Genomic DNA, 10,952 nt, shown 5'->3' with positions numbered 1-10,952 from the left:
GGGAAAAGAAATAGGATGTGATTTCAACAGGTCGGCAGGAGCCAGAGCACCTAAGCATTTGTAGACCACACTAAGGACACCGAAGTGTGATTCTCCAACTGGGATGTGCACTGGAACCATCTGGAGGACTTTAAAAAATACCAGGTCCATGCCCCAGGGATTCTGATTTAATTGGTCTGGGGTAGGGGCTGGGCATCCGGATTTTAAATTCCCCAGGCATTCTAACGTGCAGCCACAGTTGAGAACCACTGCTGTAGATCAATGGAGATTAACCGAAGGATTTGAAGCAAGAGAGTGATCATGACCATGAATTTTTCTCCTTGAATAAAATGAGAAAGAAGAAACCAAGTCTGCACCCTTGTTATGGGGACTGAATGCAATGACACATGGAAAGTAACGTTGACAGTAGATGCTCATCAAAACGGTGGTGATTCTTAAATTTTTAAATGGTGCTTTACTGTTTTAAAAACACTCGGCTGTTTCACCTGTCTGCCTAATTTTTTAATGGAGCAACACACGTCTCTAATAGATCAAAAGTCTGCTTGGACACCCAAATTGGTTTCCAACCGAAGTCAAATGAATTGTTCTAAATATCTTTTCCCATAGCAGTTAGGGTCACGAGAGTCATCCACTTTGGATGTTTGCCCGATGGCTTGTCATGAAGCATGAGAATGTTCAGAGTGGAGGTGGCAAAGCTGTCTTTTCTTTCTCCTGGGGGTCTGGGGGTCTCACAGGGACCCCATGAGAACATGGTGGGAGATACACCACGCTCAAAGAAAGTGGGCTGTCCTACAAAGCCAACCAAGCTGGATTTACATTCTGGAAATCGCATCCTTTTGTATCCTTAGTATCCTTAAAGGCACAGTGGGTACAAGAAAGATGCATTCAAGGTTTCCAGGGAGAACCTGGTGATAATGAATCTGAGAGGGCTTTGTATGCTTTCAATCAGTGGTTCTCAGACTTAGACATGCATTTGAATTACCTGAAGGGCTTGTGAAAACAGATTTCTGGGCCCCATCTCCAGAGTTTCTGATTAGGCAGGTTGGAGTGGAGCCCAAGAATTTGTATTTTTAACAAGTTCTCAGGTGATGATGATGGTCCTGAGACCACACTTTGAGACCCACAGCTACAGAGTGTAGATAATTAGAAAGAACAGCTAAGTCAAAGAAGGCTACAGCGTCGTGAGAGAGCCAATGGCTTTTTAATTTTCGAGCTTTTTCTCTGTTCTCAGGCTTTTGAGTATTATGAACTTTTTATTCAAATGAAGCTGTCAAGGCAAGCTCTGGCCCCAGTGACCACGGTTCCCAAGCAACCTCGGTTTTATGCACTAACTGGGCAGAGGAACATGTAATAAAGCAACACCAGCCACCCTCTGCCTGCAGCTTGCACTGTCCTGGCCTCAGGAAGTCACACAAAAGCCTTTTGGAAATCTCTCCACTTGCTCTCTCCTGTCCAGCAGCCGGCAGAATAAAGAGCACGATCCTGCATATCCTAAAAGTGAGTTGACATCTTGGCTCTGACACAGACAGGCTGTGTGTCCTCAGGGAGCTTTCACCCTTCTGAACCTCAGTTCTATTACCTATCAAATGGGAACAGTGGTAGCCGTAGACCTCATGATGGAGGGAGTAGGAGCCCAACCCTAGTTCTGACATGTAGAAAAAGTTCAAAAATTCTTATCCCCTCCTTGCTCTCTCTCTCTCTCTCTCTCTCTCTCTCTTTTCTCTCCCTCCCTCCCTGTATGTCTCTTAGTAAAGATATCTATGAGATGAAAACTATGAACTCTCTCTCCAGAAACAAATGTACCAATATTATATAGAACTGACAGTGTTTTCGGATCCCCTGGCGTTCATCCGTGAATTCCAGACTAGAAACTGCTGCATTTCCCGGTCACCTGTCCTTCTCCCCTCCCACCCCTTCCCTCCCCATTTCGAATGCCCCCAGCGCTGGTCTTTAGTCAGTTCTTCTAACACATGGTGCTCTACTCCATCCATCTCCTCCCAGCCCACTGCTAGGTCTTTTCCCACGCTGTTCCTCTGCCCAGACGCCCTCACCCTCTCTCTCCTTCTAGTAAGTTAATCCCAGTTGTCCTTCAGATTCCACTCTGATATTCTATGTCCAGTCACAGACATGTGTACAAGGTGTTAGGGGAGCCCAGGCAGGGCTGGAGAAGTGGATTTCCCATAGGATAGAACATTTGAGGAGGGCCTTGATGAATAGGATTTTGCTAGGTGGATCTAAAGTGGGGGAGAATAACTAATAAGAACCTACTGTATAGCACAGGGAACTCTACTCAATACTCTGTAATGACCTATTTGGGAAAAGAATCTAAAAAAGAGTGGATATATCTGTGTGTATAACTGATTCACTTTGCTGTACAGCAGAAACTAATACAACACTGTAAATCAACTATACTTCAATAAAATATTAATTATAAAAAAATAAAAATAATAAAAGAGCTTGCTTAAAAAAATAAAGTGGGGGAGAATCTTTCATTCAGACCAAGAATCATGGGTAAAGGAACAAGTGCCGGCAAGGATGGGGGGTGTGAAGGCATTAAGTGGTGGCAGGAAATGAAGGTGCCTGAGACAGAGAGGTGGGGGATGAAGCCAGGCATGTATAATGAGGTGAGACTGTCAAGGGCCCTAAATCACCCTACCCTGGTGGACAGCCCATAGGTCAGGGGCTAAACACTCAAATGCCTTCAAAGAAGGTCAGTAAACAAAACAGTACTAAAATAAACCAGAAGGAAGTGATAAGAACCAAATCGGGTTCGTAAATGTAGCTTAAAATTACTCAGTTTGAAAATTAAATATGACAAACAATATTTTAAATTGAAATTTGGCCCACGGGAAGGGGTGTGTCTTAGGTCAGGTCCCAAGAAGTAAATGCTGAGATGAGGATTCATATGCAATGGGTTTATTAAGAAGGTGCTCCCAGGAGAAGACAGTTTGGAAATGGAGGAAGCGGAGCAGGCCGGGGGAAGAAAACAAGCAGGGGTGTGACTGCAAGAGCTTTGGGCTCTCTTGCAGGGGGGTCTTGGAGTGCAAGTGATGTCCCAGTTGTCCTGACCTGATAACTTCTAGCTCTCATACTCTCATGCCCATTAGTCATGAGTTTAGGGCCATCCTACACAATGGAAATCTCTAGGCACTTTGAACTCCCTGTGCTAGCAGGCGAAGAGGCCCCAGTAGCCTCTTACCACAACGGCAAAACACATGGAACCCAAGAGAAAGTCAACCAGAAATTGCAAAAAGATATGCAAAAATCTGAGAGGAGTCTTATCAGCATCCTCTAGAGGTGCCCTCCTTGTAACCTCTGCTTCAGCTAATAGGGACTGCTCGGGATTTTTTTTTTTTTTACGGTACGCGGGCCTCTCACTGTTGCGGCCTCTCCCGTTGCGGAGCACAGGCTCCGGACACGCAGGCTCAGCGGCCATGGCTCACGGGCCCAGCCGCTCTGCGGCATGTGGGATCTTCCCAGACCAGGGCACGAACCCGTGTCTCCTGCATCGGCAGGCGGACTCTCAACCACTGTGCCACCAGGGAAGCCCTGCTCAGGGTTTTTAAACCAGGCATGTCAAGCCAAGGTCAACTCCACTGCAGAGCTTTGATTCTGAACAATGTAGAGGATGGCCTGGAAATGGACAAGAATGCAGACAATATCAGGTTGTCCTATCCTTGAATATGGATATTTATATTTATTGAATATGGATACTTACATAAATATTTATATTTATATATGGATATTCTCCATTTAATTATGACTCCTTTAATTTCTCTCAAAAATCCGGAATTTTGCGAATTTTCCAATTTCTTTTCCCCAGAACACAATTTGTTTTCACATTTTGACCCTGAATCAAGAAACCTTAGTAACTTCACTAATTTAGCTCTAGTAGTTTATTTGTTGAGTCCTTTGGTTTTTCTGTGTACCCAATCATGTCATCTGTGAATAAATACAATGATAAAGTTTACTTTCCTAATGGCATGTCTTTTATTTTTTTTTCTTCCCTTCTCTTCCCTGACTAGAGCCTCCGGTGCAATATTGACTAGATGAGGTTAAGAGTGAGCATATTTCTCTTGTTTCTATGTGTAGAGGGTAAAACATTAAATATTTACTATGTTGGTTGTAGGTTGTTTAATGTCCTTTATCAGATTTAGAGAGTTTACCTCTTTTCCTAATATGCTGTTTTACCCTCTTACCACACATACTTACGGACTTCAACAGAAGCTTTTTCTGCATTTATTGAAATGTTCACATGTTTTTTTCCCCTCCTTTATTCTGTTAAAGTGGTGAATTCAGTGACTGAATACATGGCAACTGACTCATCCATTGTAGTAATTGCTTCTTTTTTCTCCTGAATTATAGGATATTTCAACATAGAGAAAAGTACAAAAAATAAAAATCAGATATTATTAGGCCTATTGACCTCATTATTAAACTGTTAGTAGTCTGCCATGTTTCTTATTTTTGTTTTTGCAAAGAGATAAAATACTAGAGAGACAGCTAAAGACCTCCCACAGTCTTAAAATGGATGAAAAATCTTCCCATGAATGCTTTTACACTTTAAGTTCATATATGTGCCCCTATACTATTTTTTGGATTGCTTCTTGTGCTTTTAACATGTAGACTGGTGGGATCTAACTGTATTTGGAAGTTACTTTTGTGTGTCCAATATAAAGCAAGTATCTAAATGTATTTGATTTTGTATATGAATGATAATCTCCACCACCCCCCAAACTCAATATCATTATTAAACTGTCTATCCATTACCCACTCATTATAAAGTCAACTGTGAAATATAGCAAGCACTCATTTATATGTGGCCATGTTTTGGGGCTGTCTTATTACAGCAATGTAATAATTGTGCATAGAAAGACTGACCTATTTGTCTATCTCTGCACCAATACTCCTCTGAAATAATTATTACAGATTCAGATTAAATTTTGTTATTTGTTAGAATAATCTTTACCTTTTTGTTTCTCTCTCCTTTACTCATCTATAATAATTTTAGGCTAAGTTTATCCAGTTCTCAAAAGAAATCCTTTGGGATTTTGATGGAGTAAATAATCTATTTTAGTATAAGTAGACTCACATCAGATTAATTTAAGGAAATTTGGTAAATTTAAAACAGTAAATCTTCCCATTCATCAACATGGTATATTTCACCTTTTATTTAGGTCTTGTTTTATATTTTTCTGTAAGTTTTTATAAATTTCTCATAGTATTTTATATTTTTTTGCTACTGTGACTCTTTAAAAATTATATTTCCTAATTGGTTGTTACTAGTTACAGGACATCGTTGTCTTAAAAAAATATTTTGTGTATTCTGACATTGATCTATTACCTAACAATACTGATGAACACTCTCATTATTGCTAATAAGTCATCTGTAGATATTCATGTCCTTACATTTTCAACAAAGGAATTATCATTTGTGAACACTTTTGATTCTTTCCTTATAGTTGTTTTCCTTCCTTCCCTCTTTCCTTTCTTCCCTCCCTCCTTCCTTAACTTGCTGGCCAAGATCTGCAGAACAGAGTTGAATAGAAGATATAATAATGAGGATTCACACCTTGATCCTGAGTTTAACGGAAAAGTTTCTAAATCTTCATTTATAGGTAATTTTTGTTAGGTTAAGGGCACTCCTTTCCATGGCTAGTTTACTGAAAGTTTTTTTTTTTTTTTTAATCATGACTTGGTGCTATATTTTACTCTGTATCTTTTGAGAGGATTATCTAATTGTTTTTACATTGCATTTTCTAATATTTGACCACTGTTTCATTCTTCAATAAGTCCTATTTAGTCATAACAATCTTGAATTCCTTTTGCTAACATGTTAGGCAGGATTTTTACATCTGTTATTGAGTAAGACTGGTCTATAATTTCCCTCTTAATTCAATTGTTGGAAATAGAAATGTTCACAAATTACAAATATGAAATAAGAGGTATGTCATGTAAGAGGTGCCCTGTGACTGAACTACTACTATATTTCTAAAATTTTGGTGGCTACAAATGGGGTCAGATTTAATTTAAAATCCAGTAGTACCATTAGTTAAAACTTTTGCTTTCCTGCTCTTGAGAAGGTCTGACAGGGAGATCCCCCTTTCTAAGGGCCTCAGGAAAATGTGGGTTAGATTCCTTGGGGATTGGGGGAACATCTGAAGCACCTTCATCCACCAAGGGGTCTAATATGGCTCCTGCAACATGGCGGCAGGCCAGGGGATTAGTGGAAGGACCTAAAGCATCCAGAGTCCACAACTGAGCTCTGAGTTTTACATGTCTTTATTACATTTTCTTAAAGTCCTGAAGCTCATTTCAAGCAGCCTGGTTTCAGCTGTGTTTTAAGGGGATTAAGGGAGAGTCTAACACCCCACTCCTTGGGCTCAGAGGAATGCGTAGCTCAGTAGCACAAAGCAGCAGTGAGATGTGAGCAACAGGTGATCTGTGAGGACAGAAATAGCTGTCCAGAGAGTGGTGAGGCAAATAGCAAGGCCAGGGATTGAAATGTGTCAGCCAGCCCAGGACTGAGCAGAAAACATGGGCATGTCCATTAGGCCTCTGATAGAAAATCTAACTTGAAGAATCTTAAACAAAAAAAGAGAATGTATTATCTCACATTAGTTGAAAACTCCAGATGACATGCAGGTCCAGCTATACAATATGCAGGACCCAGTGAAAAATAAAAAGGTAGGGCCCCTTTGGAGGAGGCAAAATCAACCTCTCTTTCCTAAGGGACCACTGTCCCAATCCATGACAAAAGTGTTGACCAACCCCCCACCCAAGGTATTGCAACTTCCAATACCTGACCCAGTCAGATCCCGCTCAGTTGAATGACAGCTGAACACACTTTGATGCTCCCAGCCTGGGGCAGAATGTCTACCACTTGGCCCCATTCTAAGATGTTTTAGGACACCTGCCAACCCAACCCTCTCCTTGATTGCATCCAGGTCCCTCCTGGGGGCTGAGGGTGATGGTGTATTGAGACCCCCACTCCATCCCACATCCATGCTACACCATCATGGAACATGGCAGAGGACAGCAGCTGTTGCAGAGCAGATAGAGAGTCCAGGGATCAGGAACCGGAGTGGGGCCCAAGGCATAGGGGACAGGAAGTAAGCAGCTGAGAACCTGCCCTAGGGAGGCAAGGAGGTGGCAGGACGAAGAACCACTCATGAACTCTGTGCTTCCGGTGCTCTATTGTCCCACTGGACTTGACTCACACTTTGAAGATACAATCATTAATAATTCAAAACTGTGATTTCGAAGCATTCAACTTTGTGGGGCTGTGTGTGATTGCAATGACTCCATGCCTGTGAAACCATTCCTGGTAATGTGACGCAAAGGCAATATTCCCAGGAGCTCACTATCACTGGGAGTTGGTGATCTTGCATCTCTTTCCTCCATGCTGGATTAATTCTCACCTGATACATGGTGGCAGAATGGCTGCCAGAGCCTGAGGGCTCACATCTCTCCAGGTTCCAGTTCAGAAGGAAGGAGACACCTAACCCCTCAAAATGTGAAAAAATTCCTAGGATTGATTAGGGTTCCATGCCTATTCTTTTTTTTTTTTTTTTTTTTTTTTTTTTTTGCAGTACGCGGGCCTCTCACTGTTGTGGCCTCTCCCGTTGCGGAGCACAGGCTCCGGACACACAGGCTCAGTGGCCATGGCTCACGGGCCCAGCTGCTCCGCGGCATGTGGGATCTTCCCGGACCGGGGCATGAACCCATGTCCCCTGCATCGACAGACGGACTCTCAACCACTGCGTCACCAGGGAAGCCCCATGCCCATTCTTGAATCAATCACTGTGGCCAGGGAGTTCAACTGGGCTGATCCTGGAAACCTGAGTTCATGCCTGACCTGGAGATGAGAAGGAGAAAACTTCAACCAAAGCTAGACTTCGGCTTTTGACGTGATGGGGGAGGTGGTAGTGGTATCAAAGGAAAGTTGACTTTTTAAAGCTAGGAATGATGTCATTTGGATGTTAAAAAAAATTTATTGCAAAAAACGTGAAATAAAGTCAACAGATTATAAAAGTTTAGATGACTAGGTACAAAGAGGTGGGTAGGATCAAGTGGTTAAAAAAAGATCCATAAAATAACTGAAGTCTGAGAAGACACTATTACATTTCCTCAGACTTTCTCAGAGAGAAAGAGTGACTTGTGATCCTTGAGTTAAAGAATTTAAAAATTACAGACGAAGCACACACCAGACTGAAAAGGTTGTTCAGTGATAATAAACTACCAGTATTCCAGATTTTGTTGAATTCCTGGGGGTAATTCTAGCATGAAAATCATTCCACTAAGGCGGTGGGCTTCATCCACCAAGGGGAGCATAGATGCAAACTGAAAACAACATTTCACCACTGAGATTGTGAAGGGAAAAATAACATCCAGCCAAGCCAGCATGAATAATAGGTTATAGCAATAAGGCCATTCTTTTGAGAATAAAGTTCTAGAAAACATGTAAACAAACTGCGATTTTTGTTGAGAGAATGAAACTTGACCTGTATCTTACACCACTCACAAAAATTATCTAAAACTGGATTAAAGAGTTAAATTTAAGACCTAAAACCATGAAACTTCTAGAAGAAATCATAGGAGAAAAGTTCCTTGACATGGGTCTTGGGAATGCTTTTTGGAAATCACACCTAAAGCATAGCAACAAAACAAAAAATAAACAAGTGGAATTACATCAAACTAAAAGGCTTCTGCACAGCAAAGAAACTACCAGAAAGTGGAAAGACAACCTATGGAATGGGAAAAAATGTTTGTGAACCATATATCGGATAATAGATTCATATACAAAATATGTAAAGAACTCATACAAACTCAATAGCAGAAAAATAATCCAATTTAAGAATGGGCAAAGGATTTGAAATACATCTTTCCAAAGAAGACAGTCATGTGGCCAACAGATGCATGAAAAGATGCTCAACCACACTAGTTATTAGGGAAGTGAAAATTAAAACCACAATGAGATACCACCTCACACCTGTCAGAATGGCTATCATCAAAAAGCCCACAAGTAACAAATGCTGTTGAGGATGTGGAGAAAAGGGAAATTTTGTGCACTGTTGGTGGGATTGTAAATTGGTACAGCCACTATGGAAAACAATATGGAGGTTCTTCCAAAAATTAAAAATAGAGCTACCATATAACACAGCAATTTTACTTCTGGGAATATATTCAAAGGAAAGGAAACATTAACTCGGAAGATTATCTGCATCTCCCTGTTCATAGCAGCATAATACAATAGTCAAGACATGGAAACAACCTGTGTTCATCAATGAATGAATGGATAAAGAAGTTATAGTGTATATATACAATGCAATGTTACTCAGCCATAAAAAATAATCCTACCATTTACAGCAACATGGCATTATGCTAAGTGAAACAAGTCAGATAAAGACAAATACTGAATGGTCTCACTTATATGTGGAATCTAAAAGCAAAACACAACAAATACACCAAATCATAGAAAAAGAGATCAGATTTCCTATTACCAGAGGCATGGGGTCAGGGAGCAAGAGGGGGAATTGGAGCAAAGTGGTCAAAAGGTACAAACTTCCAGTTAAAAGATGAAAAGTACTAGGGATGCAATGTACAACATGATGGCTATACTTAACGCTGCTGAAGATAACATAGAAAAGTTGTTGAAAGAGTGGATCCTTAGAGTTCTCATTACAAGGAAAAAAATTTTTTTTCTTTTCTTTTTATTGTGTCTATATGAGATGATGGAGCTTAACTAAACCTATTGTGGTAATCATTTCACAATATATGTAAAGCAAACCATTGTACTGCACACTTTAAACTTATACAGTGATGTATATCAATTATTTCTCAATAAAACTGGAAAAATATATAAGATCATAAGTATATGCATGTATATTTATGCATATATGTATGTATATGTGCATATCACACACAAAGAATTCGTGTATTTTATTTATTTTTGAATTCTATTTTATTTTTTATACAGCAGGTTCTTATTAGTTAACCATTTTATACATATTAGTGTATATATGTCAATCCCAATCTCCCAATTCATCACACCACCACCACCCCTACCACCACTTTACCCCCTTGGTGTCCATACCTTTGCTCTCTACATCTGTGTCTCACTTCCTGCCCTGCAAACCAGTTCACCTGTACCATTTTTCTAGGTTCCACATATATGTGTTAATATACGATATTTGTTTTTCTCTTTCTGACTTACTTTACTCAATGGCAGTCTCTAGATCCATCCACATCTCTATAAATGACCCCTATTTCGTTCCTTTTTATGGCTGAGTAATATTCCATTGTATATATGTACCACATCTTCTTTAACCATTTGTCTGTCGATGGGCATTTAGGTTGCTTCCATGACCTGGCTATTGTAAACACTGCTGCAATGCACATTGGGGTGCATGTGTTTTTTTGAATTATGGCTTTCTCTGAGTATATGGTTTTCTCTGGGTACATGCCCAGTAGTGGGATTGCTGGGTCATATGGTAATTCTATTTTTAGTGTTTTAAGGAACCTCCATGCTGTTCTCCATAGTGGCTGTATCAATTTACATTCCTACCAACAGTGCAAGAGGGTTCCCTTTTCTCCACACTCTCTCCAGCATTTGTTGTTTGTAGATTTTTGATGATGCCCATTCTAACTGGTGTGAGGTGACACCTCATTGTAGTTTTGGTTTGCATTTCTCTAATAATTAGTGATGTTGAGCAGCTTTTCATCTGTATGTCAGCTTGGCCATCTGTATGTCTTCTTTGGAGAAATGTCTATTCAGGTCTTCTGCCAATTTTTTGATTGGGTTGTTTGTTTTTTTAATATTGAGCTGCATGAGCTGTTTATATATTTTGGAGATTAATCCTCTGTCCATTGATTCGTTTGCAAATATTTTCTCCCATTCTGAGGGTTGTCTTTTCGTCTTGCTTGTAGTTTCCTTTGCTTTGCAAAAGGTT

Source organism: Delphinapterus leucas, chromosome 20, assembly GCF_059928025.1.
Source record: "Delphinapterus leucas isolate spDelLeu-1000000601 "Yukka" chromosome 20, BTC_Dleu_Yukka2, whole genome shotgun sequence".
NCBI lineage: Eukaryota > Metazoa > Chordata > Mammalia > Artiodactyla > Monodontidae > Delphinapterus > Delphinapterus leucas.
This window is presented reverse-complemented; position numbering follows the sequence as displayed.